Source organism: Panicum virgatum, chromosome 4K (assembly GCF_016808335.1).
Source record: "Panicum virgatum strain AP13 chromosome 4K, P.virgatum_v5, whole genome shotgun sequence".
Classification (NCBI taxonomy): domain Eukaryota; kingdom Viridiplantae; phylum Streptophyta; class Magnoliopsida; order Poales; family Poaceae; genus Panicum; species Panicum virgatum.
In genome coordinates, this window is record NC_053139.1 from 20,006,044 (window position 1) to 20,018,046 (window position 12,003).

Consider the following 12,003-nt stretch of genomic DNA (forward strand, 5'->3'; position numbering starts at 1 on the left):
CACCTTCCTTGTTAGAATTGTAACCAAACTCTAAAAAAGTTATGAAGCGCCTGCTTGCTTTGTGAATTCTTTCTGTTTGTGAATTGTTTGTGCAACATCATGTCTCACTGTACTCACAAGTCAGACCGGTGTTCTCACCGTACAGCATCACCGAATCGTTTTCCTGCACTTCATCTCTGTTGGAACTGAGGTTCCCACACACTGGTTTATTGTTTCAAGATATTAACAGTCACCGGACAATGTTTCAATGTTACGACTATTTTGAGGTATTGACCGTCACCGGACCGTGTTTGAAGGTCACCGGACAAACTTTCAAGGGCTTGCCAGTCATCGGACATGTTTTCATGTACTCGGCAGATTTCCCGCGCCGGGTGTTCGGTGGGTGCACCATACAAGAACACCGAAGCATTTTCCTGTACTTCAAGACTATGTTGGAACTATGGTTCCCACGCACTAGCTAGTGTTTCAAGAACTTACTAGTCACAGGAATAAACTTTCAGGGATTTGACTATTTGAAGGTTTTGACAGTCACTAGACAGTAATTCAGGGGCTTCACATTTACCAGACAAACTTTCAAGCGCAAACTCAGATGACTTCAATTTGCACGAGATCTTAACCATCGGTCCATATTTTAGTAAACTGCGAGCCTATCGATTCAAAATTGCCCGTCCTACTCTTAGTGGGCTAGGTCCAGTGCCGACTCCCATCCAGCTTTGGTTTGTTGGCTCAGGTGTTCATCGATTCGTCCACCATTGGTGACTTGATCCCAGTGGTTTCACCGGTCTCTCCTGTGATATCGGACTACAAGTCCCTCCTCAAAAGACACAGCATGACACCATCAGTGAACCTGAGTTTCATTGTTCTTATCTCCTATTGTTATCATAGTTATTAGACTTAGTGTAGCATGGGTTTATCTCGAGACACCTTCCTTGGTTGGATTGTAACCAAAGTATTACCATGATATGAAGCGCCTTTTTACATTTATGAAAATTCTTTGTGTACCAATTATTGCAGTAAAATGTGCGGCAACATCATGTCTTACTGCACTCACAAGGAAGACCGGTTCTGGTGTGAAAATGTTGAATAATTTGTATATGAATTGAGTGCATGTGACTTCGTTTCATCTCACATGTCAACAACAGCGGGGAATCACCATGAGACCGGTGATCCACCGGAACAAATCACCGGATTGATTTTCTGAAACTCAATGCGCAGCCACACTATGGTTACACGCATATGTATGACCGATGCAATTGGTGTTGTCACCGGTACGAATCACCGGATTGATTTTCTGAAACTCAATGCTCCCGGCCACCCGATAATCTGGTGCTGACCGGTCCAACTGGTGCAGTCACCGGTGAGCTGAATCACGCGCAGGTCGCGCCCCGAGGGAGCGTACCTGTGTTTCGTCATGACGTGGGGACTTTGCAAAGCTTCCTCTGCAACGCATTCATTTCCCGGTATGGAGACGCCTCTCCACTTCTTCGGACTCCACCACTGGAGTTAAATGCAGTTTAACGGCAGGCGCCTGATTCCGGCGATTCTATAAAATCAATGACACAGTTTCCATCTACACTCTCCCCCAATTTCCTCCGCCATTGCCATCGACCTCCCTCCCAGAAGCTGCTATGGCGCCCACGAGTTCCCTCCCTCTCCGCTGGTGCGCTGCAGCCTCAACCTGAGCCGGGCGCTGCGACAGTCGGAGGACGCGGAGACTCGCGAGTGACTGATTGCGAACATCTATGCCGTGGGCAACCTGGAGGCGATCTTCATCAAGGGGATAAGGGTTTTCTTCGGACACCACGGCGGGTTTCTTCAGGCGCCGCTGGACGACCTCGATCAGGCTGCCCCTGAACAAGGTGGAGGAGATGATGGAACAGTTCAAGTCACACCGGGACAACTTGGATCTAAAGATAAAACTATACCGTAGCAAAACAAGCCTGCATAGAAAATGGGAACGTACGGTCATTGACCAGTACATACTAGCTACACGTGCCGAACACAACAAACAGGCTCAAACTGGATATGAAAAATGGGCCTCAAGTTGGAGCATTGAATGGAAAAACTTGTGAAAGAGGCAACAGAAGATGTGTGTGATCTCTTTCTAAGCTACAATGTAGATAACGAACGTGCCATTGCAAACAATGGGTACACCAAGCTCATTGAACAAAATGACGTCTACATGAAAAAAGATGAAGAAAAAATGGACTCGGCTCTTGCCCAGTTGAAAGAACAGTTTGATGCTTTGGCCAAGGAGCACTCCAACCTAAAGTCCATGGTTGAGTCCTCCATTTTGCAGGAGAAGGCTCGTGTCAAGAAGAAAGTCGAGGCAACTACAGTACATGCTCTTGTTCACAACATTCTTCTGAATACTTGCAATGCATTGATGTTGTTACCTTTAATTTAATGATCTTGCAATGCAGGACGTGCAAGATGTTGAAACAGAAGCTTCTTCGGACGCCTATTCGGATTATGAAGAGGGCAACTATTATCCTACACTGAAAAAACAACGTGGTCAGAACTCAGAAGAAGGGGGCATTGGCGAGGGAATGTAGGCGCATGTAGGGGCCCGGCGCATGGCTATGCATGCAAGGCTTTGCGTGGAAATAAAGGCATCTCGTCAATCTTTGTCTCGAGTGCCGGACTTTGTCCGGAATGCATTGCTTTAGTGCTACTAAGTATGGAGTCCATTTAGCCCTTTATCTAGCTGGACAGAACTTGTGTTGTGTTTGATATATTTGATTTGCAAACTTGTGTTCATTTTGAACTTGTCATTTGGAGTTGGTACTAGACCAATTCACAATACAAAATAGAGGACCTACGAATTTGTTTTGCTATTTGCAGCATGACGCAATCCCATTGTTAATCCAACCCTACAATGGAACAGAAGAGACGGTTCCTGTGACGTCCGTGACTTCCCCCCACGGATGCCTGTCCACCTAATTGGACTCTACCACTATAGTTAAATGCAATTTGTGGAGCGGCACCCGATTCCGGCGATTCCCCCCACGGACGCGTCTCCACCTCATCGGACTCCACCACTGCAGTTAAATGCAATTTGTGTGGCGGCACCCGATTCCGGCGATTTTCCATCTGCACTCTCCCCCACTTTCCTCCGCCATTGCCATCGACCTGCCCTACTAGAAACTGCTATGGCCCCTTCGAGATCCCTCCCCGTGCTTCCAGAAGATATGCTTGTCGAGGTGGCCGCCCGCGTCGCGGCATCATCCAGCTCTCCCATGTCCGATCTTCATCGCCTCCGCGGGGCTTGCGCTCTCATGCGAGATAGGGTGTGCGGCGCGCCGCTGGTTCACCGCAGCCTCAACCTGAGCCGGGTGCTGATGCGGTCGGAGGACGCGGGGACTCGCGAGCAACTGATCGCGAACACCTACACCGCGGGCAACCTGGTGGCGCACTTCATCCAGGGGATGAGGGTTTTCTTTGGTCAGCACGGTGGGGCTCTTCATGCGCCGTTGGACGACCTCGATCAGGCTGCCAGCGGTGGCCACAAGCCAATGGCGTTAAAGCTCACCATGATCCTTTGGCGAGCAAACAGTGGCGCCGAGGTCGACCTCCATGCCAAGCAGCTCCTAGAGGAGATGGCGGATGACGACCCGGCGATCGCCGCCTGCAGCGAACGCTTGGTTTCGCGTCCATGTGTGAACACCTTCCAGACACTATGGATGTTTGTGTGGCCTCCCAACAACCAACAGCCAGGCCCCATGCCTGGGCCACTGCCTCGGGCCCACGTTCACCAGTGCGCATCCCCGCGCTGGGGATTTGTCGGCGTCCTGACCCGGGGGTCCGGACCCCAACTAGTAAATGCCGCGTGTTTCGTCATCCCAGATGTTGATGCAAGAGGCAACACAGTAACGCATGGGTTTATCCTGGTTCTGGCCACGGGGCTGTACGTCCAGCAAAGGGGGAGTGCGAGTGCACTGTATTATCTTACACCCGGAGTGCTTGTAGTAGGGGGTACAAGCGAGGGGAGAGAGGGAGGGAGGCTCCCAAGTCTCTGCTAGAAGAGGGGTTTGAGCGTGGCGAATAGCGATGTCGGAAGCTAGGAGCAGGTGCGCGTGCTCTGAGCGGTAGATGTCTAGAGAGTCAACCGACCTTTTTAAGGGATGCCTGCCTCCTCCTTTTATAGACACAAGGAGGGGCGGGATACATGAGTAGGGGAACACGGAAGTCGCCGTCTTCCCCCGAATCGTGGGGGTGCAGTTATCAAACAATGTAGAAAGTACACTATGGGGCATGGCGTTGGGCGTGTCGATCGTCCTGGCCATCGTCCTTGGTCTCGCGGAGATCGTGCCGACGTCCTGCAAACCCCTGTAGGCGAAGTGGTCATCGCTGTTGGGCGTACAGTTCTCCAGATGTGGCGTTCTGTGGGCCCAGCGGGTCAGGATCTTGCGTACTCCAGTGGCGGCGGAGCACGCGGCGGTCCCGGACCCCCTGGACGGAGTGCTGTCGTGCACACTAGGAGGTCCGGGAGACACGTGGAGGTCCCGGGCCCCTCGAGGGGGGAGGTCCGGGCTCCTGGCTGCGAGTGATGGGCGTCCCTCTCTGAGGGGCTCGTGGCGACACCGGACCCCCTCCCAAGCAGGAGGTGGGCCCGGGGCCAGAAGTGTGATGATGTAGAGTCCGGACGGCCGGAGTTGGCAGAATAGTGCGGGGAGCAGTGCCGGGCACGCTCCATCTCGTGTTGCAGGTCCCACAGTATCGCCACAGCGCCCGGGATGGCGCAGCAGTGACCGGAGTTGGCGGATGGGACTCCGGTCACAGCCATCGTGGGAAATGGCGGTCTGACACCGTCTGTCCTGAGCACTGTGGAGGAGCGGTTGACACTTAAAGCCTCCGTACGACGGGCGGGTGAGCTGCAGGGCTGTTTGTCCCTTGCGCTGAGGGGTGGCCTTGAGCGAGGCAGAGATGATTCACCCGCTCGAGGGTAGGTTCGCTACCCTCGAGCGAGGCGGAGATGATTCGCCCTCTTGAGGGTAGGTTCGCTACCCTCGGGCGAGGCGGAGATGATTCGCCCGTGCGAGGGTAGGTTCGCTACGCTCGGGCGAGGCGGAGATGATTCGTATGCTCGAGGGTAGGTTCGCTACCCTCGAACGAGGCAGAAATGTGGGGCGCAGTCGACGGGTGTCGACGGGAGCCCTCGAGCAAGGCGGAAACCACCCCGCGGTCCGAGAGGAGCGTGGATGGGCCGCACCGTGTCGGTGGGCCACGAGTTTGGGCTTCTTTGAGTCCTTTCCTTTCTTCCAGATCGGAGGGAGGCCGTGGGCCTTTGTGGGCCTAGTTGCCTTAGCATGTGTTTGTGTTTTAAAGCAATCTTAGTACCCCGATTAGGGTGTCCCTAATGGTGGTACCCGACAGGATTGGACCCAGGCTGGTGCGCAAAGCCCGCCGGCTAAGATGGATGACTCCACTGGTCCCACTTTTGCAGCGAGGAATGCAGGATTCGGAGCCTCTGCGAGGTCACCTTCTGCTGGCTTAGGGCTGATCCTTAGGATATAGAGCAACTCCAGTTGTGTTACCAGGTGCATTGTGGCTTTTTCTTTGTTAGCTCTTTTGTAGTACTGAAGTACTCAACAATGCGACTTGTTCTGTTAGAGCCCGAGCTTTTGGTGCAACTTTTGTGTTAGTTCATGATCTTTTAATGTAAATGTTGGCTCATCTTGCAGCATACTTCAATGCAAATCTTGCAGCATACTTCAATGCCTTTGTGGGACTAGTTGCCTTAGCATGTGTTTGCGTTTTAAAGCGATCTTAGTACCCCGATTAGAGTGTCCCTAATCGTGGTACCCGACAGTAGCCCCCGAGGCTTTGGTCGAGTCAAGGGATTCGGCCAAAGGGTGATTCGGCGATTTCTCCCTTGACGTGATCAGTCAATGCCGCGCACCCGCCAGACTCGCCTGAGCGTCAGCCCGGCGGATGTGACAACACATCGGTTGGGGTAGTGCGCCCGCGGGGGGAGTACTTTGAGGCGCGCGCCTTTTTTGTTTTGTTTGTTCCGGGGACAAGACGTGCCCGCGCGCTGAGACGGGCCATGGCGACGATGGCGCCTGCTGCTCGGCAGCTGGCGCTTTCGGCGCGCTGTCCCGCGCTCAGGGCGTTGGCCCCGGCTTCCCTGGTTGCCTTGCGGCGCGCCATTCGAGGGCGGTCGGCCTGAGCCAATGCTGCGCCATTTAGCGTCCAGGGGCTCAACTTCGCTTTATTTCGTTCGGTCGCGTCTCGGCGTGGTAACCGAGGGCATCCTTTGCTCGTGAAGCGCTGCGTCGTCACGGGCGGTCCAAGCCCTTGCCCTTTGACAGGCTTGAAGCTTGGTGCTTGACGCAACTATAAATAGGGGTCGTAGGGTTCCCTTTCTTCTCCAACCTCCCTGCTCTTTCTTCTAGCATTGCCCAAGTCTTGTAATGTTTTACTTTGCCTCTCGTATCTGGCCCCGAGATGGGGTGGCATGGCTTTTTTAGGCTTTGGTGCTAGAAGAATGCTTGCGAGTGGCGGGGGAAGACCGGAGAGAGCTTGCGCACCATCCCTCAGCTTAAGTGGGATCAGCAGAAGAGCATTGGACCCGTGGGGTCCTGCTCCTGCGATGTCCCCTAGCCTGAAGGGGGATGGAGACGCCTGACTGTGGCGCTGGCGCCAAGTCTGGCAGCTGTTCTTCGCATCGTCCCCCCGGCAACAAGGTTGCTCTCGGGGAGACGGTGCGGAGGGCGCTGTCCGACAGCTCGACCCCCCGCGTGGTCTTCGGTGGAGGAGACGCTAGAAGAAAGCTTGCGAGGAGAGCATCCCGCTAGACCCGTAAGGTCTGGGGGCTGTTCCTTGCATCCCTAGCAGCCTGGCCGTCACTTCGACCAGGGGCTCAGTGCCTTTCTTCGCCGCTTGCTCCTCCCCAAGACAGGGAAAATTGCCACACAGGTGGCAATGTGTTTGTACCTTTTGACGGCTTCGCGCCGGTAACCCTTTGTAATCTTTATTTGCATTGAGCAATAAAGTCCCCCTTTCTTCTTTACGGGAAGTATGATCGAGGGTATAGGGACATACAGAGGGTTACAGTCCTCGAATATGTGTGAAGTCTCCTTCGCGGGGGCGCGTCAGCGCACCCGCGGGTGTAGCCCCCGAGGCCTTGGAGGAGAGTTTATGCTCGTCCAAGGGCTATAAACGTTGCCCCACTGGGTTGCCTCACCGGGATGGTCGTCCAGCATCTTTTTCAGCCGGCAACGGCACTCTTTCAGCCGCCCTCGGCATTCTCCGTGCTGGTACAACGACCCGGCGTTCAGCTTAACCATCAGGGGAGCATACGTTAACAGCGGGGGATTTGGTTATACACGTGGAGCTTCATAACTGACGGTCGTCCACTTATTCGAGGATACGGTCTGAACCATGGTGTGCGAGGAGCCCCCGAGCCTAGGCCTGTGTGAAGGCATTCAGGGGAACCCTCGACTTTGATTACGACCCTCGTCACCCTTCCGCAGGGAGGAGGGGTGAAGTGCACCATGCTACCCATGCTCGGGCCGCGAGCTATGGCTGTTTCGGTGAGCTATTAGCGGGTAGTTCAAGCGGACGTCCGTGCCCCGTTCGATAGGGGTCGGCTCGTGGTCCATGTACACATTTCATAAAGCACTCGCGAGGGTTCGCTAGGCAGGGCTCGGATCCATTCGATAGGACCCGAGGGCTCGATGCTCTCCCTCGATGGGATCCCCCTTCTAGTCACCCTCGACTGGCCTTGAACACTACGTAGGATGTCTCGAACTCCATGTTCGAGGGTAGCTTGTGTGGCACATCCATGCAGTCCCTGACTCTGGCGATCTGGGGCGCCTGTCAAACCCCCGATGGGTCAGGCTTCGAACCCCTGATCAGTAAGGCCTCGGAATGTGATTCCTTCGAGGGTAACGATACCCCGGAAGGAATATTCTGTCATGATTCGAGAACGATACAGAGTTACGAGTCACGCGCGCGGGTCTTCCGCTGGTTATGGGCGACGTGGCCCGATTCGTGCGGTGCGGTGTGGGTGCGCCTTTTCAGGCGGCAGCCTCGGGCAGACGAAGCGGCGCGGGCGGCGGCTGACGGATGGGATAGTGCAACAGTCGGGCCGTGCCCGCCGGTTACCGTGCCGCAGTTACTGCTGCGCGCGCGCGTGGGAGACTCCACGGTCGTGGGGCCCAGCCGTCAGCGACAGCGAAATCTACCGCAATCAATGCGGTAGATTCGGGCTATGGCGGCGGGTCCGCCCGTCGTGGTGAATAGAAACGAAGAGAAAGGGGGTTGTTTGGGCTCACCTGGCTGTTTGCCTTCGCCTCACTTTGCCTTCTCCACCTCCCCTGCATCTGTAACACCCGGTTTATAAAAGAACATAAACCGAGCAATCATATACGTGCCAGGATCAAGTCACACGTATATACAACAGAATGAATAGTATATCATAGCACATATCACGTAAAAAGATATAATAAATCGAAATACGAATGTTATTTATTACAATAATGACAAAATGTCTGATACAGCAGAAGCGAAGTACAAAATACGAATAAAGCTCTCCGAAGCTGAAGCAGGGCGCCACAGGGACGTCGACTGGGAGACGAACACCTAGAAGTCCTCGTAGTCCTGGTAGCGCTGGACGAACTCCCTCGTGTCGGCAGGAACTGAGCAGCAGTAGCGTAGCCAAAGAGGAAAAAGTAGAGAAGAGGCAAGGGTGAGTACACAACTTGTACTCAACAAGTATAACACAAACTATGAGGCTCTAAGGTTGGCTGACTCAACTGCATTAGCTTTTAAGTGTTGGCAAGATTTTATTAAAGCTATTTACTACGAGTTGATGAATTACCATTAACCCAGTTACATAGTAATTAGTCAAATTTAATCATAATACTACTGAGAAACCAAACCAAAACCAAGCCACCAAGGTAACCCCGAGAAGCACCTCCCTCGTCGGAAGGAGATAACTCCACTAATCAAAAGGAGGATCTGGGCCGCTCATAACCGTGAGCACGGCTAGTATACCAGTTTTACACTCTGCAGAGGTTGCACATCTTTACCCACAAGTCGTGAGCTACGCCAGTTGTTCATCACACTTCCTTAGGTGAGATGGCCAGCGACTCACTACAAGGCCTTTACAAAGAATCTCGTTGGTAAGGCGTAACCGCGAGAGTTAGGTCGGCGACGATGGGGCCCACCTCCGGGGGTACAAGCACAGGAGCGCAATCCAAGCACAGACCAAGCCGGAGGAGCAGGGACCATTGAAGCTTACTACTCTTGCCCCGCAGGTAAGTTACTCCAAACCAAAAAGATCTAATTATTACGCCAAGTCTATCCCATTCTAGCCTTGTGGTAGCACTGTTGTCCCAGGTTGTCGCTCTATGAACCGGTCCTTATGGAGAGTGGCCAACCAAGCACTAAGCACCGTGCTGGCCCCCTAAACCATGTTTCTACAAAAACATCTTTTAACGAGACGTGAGCCACTCATCCACACAGAGGGCCACTCTCAGAATTAAGTTCAAGTAAACCATTAATCAAATTAATTAAAAAGGACCAGAGTGTGTTATAGCGTAGCAACCTAGCACAACTAAACAAAATGCAACCCAAAGGTATATATAAAGGATATAAAGTGGCTAGGAAAGTCCTTATAGGCATACAGTATTAAAATGCAGTATGAAATTGTATTTAAAAGTGATGGGTTGTTCATGTTATACTTGCCTTCCTCGTACTGCTCTGGCTGCTGCTCAAACTGCTCCGAAGACGGCTGCTCCGGGTACTGGTACTGGGGCTCCTCAGACGGATCAACGTCTACTCACGAACACATGGCCAAAACAATGCACAAATAATAAGCATACAAGCAAACACTAACAAAAAACTAAGAAATAGTACATCAATACATAAAAACAGCACACTAAACTAGTCTAAAACTATTCTACGCGTTACAACGATCGCGTGGACATAAAGAACGCTAAAAACGGAGCTAAAACGCACATTCTAGGCCAAAAACAAGTTCTAGGGGCTTATTTGTAATAAAAACAAGGTTCCAGGGGCTTTTCTGCTAAAACCGAGGGCTAAAACGTAAATAAACATTAATCCCAGGGTCTAACTCGCAAAAAGGCCTAGCCAGGATGGCGGGTTCTATTTTAAATAAACTCAGGGTGCTAAGTGCTAAAAACAGGGCCTATATCTAATTAGTTTTGAACTCAGGTGTACCGCGGGTTGAATCCGGGAAAAACCAGGGGCTCTTTAGCAAAAAGTCAAGGCCGAACCGGTATCTTTGATTCTGGGCCTTTGATCTCAGATCTAACGGCCTGGAGCGAAGCGGTACGCCAATCTAATCCGGGCCGTTGATCCCGGATCTGGCGGCCACGGGCGAATCGGGCGCGTGGGGCGGTGGCGCGCTACCGCCGGCGACTCTGTTCGCGGCGGCGCGGCGCTAGGCTCGCCGGAGATCGTCGAATCCGACGCTCCGGGGGTCGTTTCGACCCGGGTTTGGGTCGGTTGGCCTCTACGCGGAACGTGTAGTTCACCTGGGCGCTTAGATAGGCACGGGGAAGGTCTGAGCGTGGAGCTCGACGGTGGAGGCGGCTCGGCGCGGCGAGGTCTCGCCGGCGCGGTGTGTTCCGGGGGTTCCAGGGGCTACGGCCCGTTTAAACTAGTGCCAAAGCGACAAAGGGGCGAGCTGATGCTTACAGAGGGCTCGGGCGGTCGAGAGCGTGGCGCAGGGGAGGTCGTCGGCGTGAAACGGCGGCGGGTCGGCGCTGGGTTCGGGGAGAGGTCGATGGGGCGCAGCTCCGGGTCTCCTGGGTCGCACGGATCGACGAGTGATGGTACTGCGAAGGCGAGCAAGGGGTTAGGAAGGGCCGAGGACCACTAGCGGCGAGTAATTTCGGCGGCGGAGCTTCTCACCGGAGATGCGTCCCTGGCGGAAACTCGGCGTAGGCGCGACTCGGTCCGGGGCCAAGGAGCTCGAGAAGTCTTCTGGTGCCAAGGCGGAGTGGTGGCGAGGTCTGGCCGGGGCTATGGCGTGGCCAAGCTGCTGGACCGCGGCGGCGCAGAGCTATGGCGCGGCGGAGCTAGGTGCGGCGCGGCACGCTAGGGTTTGGGGCGGCTAGGGCGTGGAGATAGGGTGCAGGGGCCCGGGTGGGGGCTAATTAAAGGGGGCCCCGGGGATTTCTGCGTGCGAGCCCGGGCGGAGTCACGGCGGAGATCGCGGGGCAGCCGTTGCTGCGCTGCGCGGAGGCGGAGGGGACGGAGCTGACTGGTGGGCCCGGCTGGCAGCGACGGGGAGAGGGGCAACGTGCGGCTGAGAGCGGGCGCTGGCTGGTGGGGTCGGGCGCGCAGTGGGAGAGGGCGACGCGGTCGCGAGCGAGCGGCTGAGCGCTCCGCGCGGGCTGAGGCGCTGGCGGTTGGGCTGGGCCGGTGCGCTGCGGGGTTGGAGCGGGAGAGAGCCGGTTGGGCCGGGCGAGAGAAGGGAAGGAGGGAGTGGGCCGCGGGTTCGGTTGGGCTAGTGGACTGAGTTGGATCTTCTATTTCCTTTCCTCTTCTCTTTTCTATTTCTAAACTTTTCTAATTCCTAATTCAAACAAGGTTTGAATTCAAATACAAATTCGAATTCAACCACACTCAAACAATTAAAGTATGCACCAGCATGAATGCATCAAAATTTAAAACCTATGATAAATTTTAATTACTTCTAGAACAAAAATTGGATTAAATGCAAGACTAGAACAAAAAAATCCTTAGAAATTAAATAAAGCCAATTAAATTTATTAATAAATACTGGAATTTAAATTAGGGTGTTACAGACCCTACCCCCTTAAAGAAATCTCGTCCCCGAGATTTAGCTGGGCTGGCTAGCAAAGAGATCTGGATATGTCTTCATCAGCTCATCTTCTCGCTCCCAAGTAGCCTCAGCTTCACTGTGATGACTCCACTGAACTCTGCACATCTTGATGCGCTTGTTCCGAGTAACCCTCTCCGATGTCTCCAAAATCTTCACCGGATGCTCAGTATAAGTCAGGT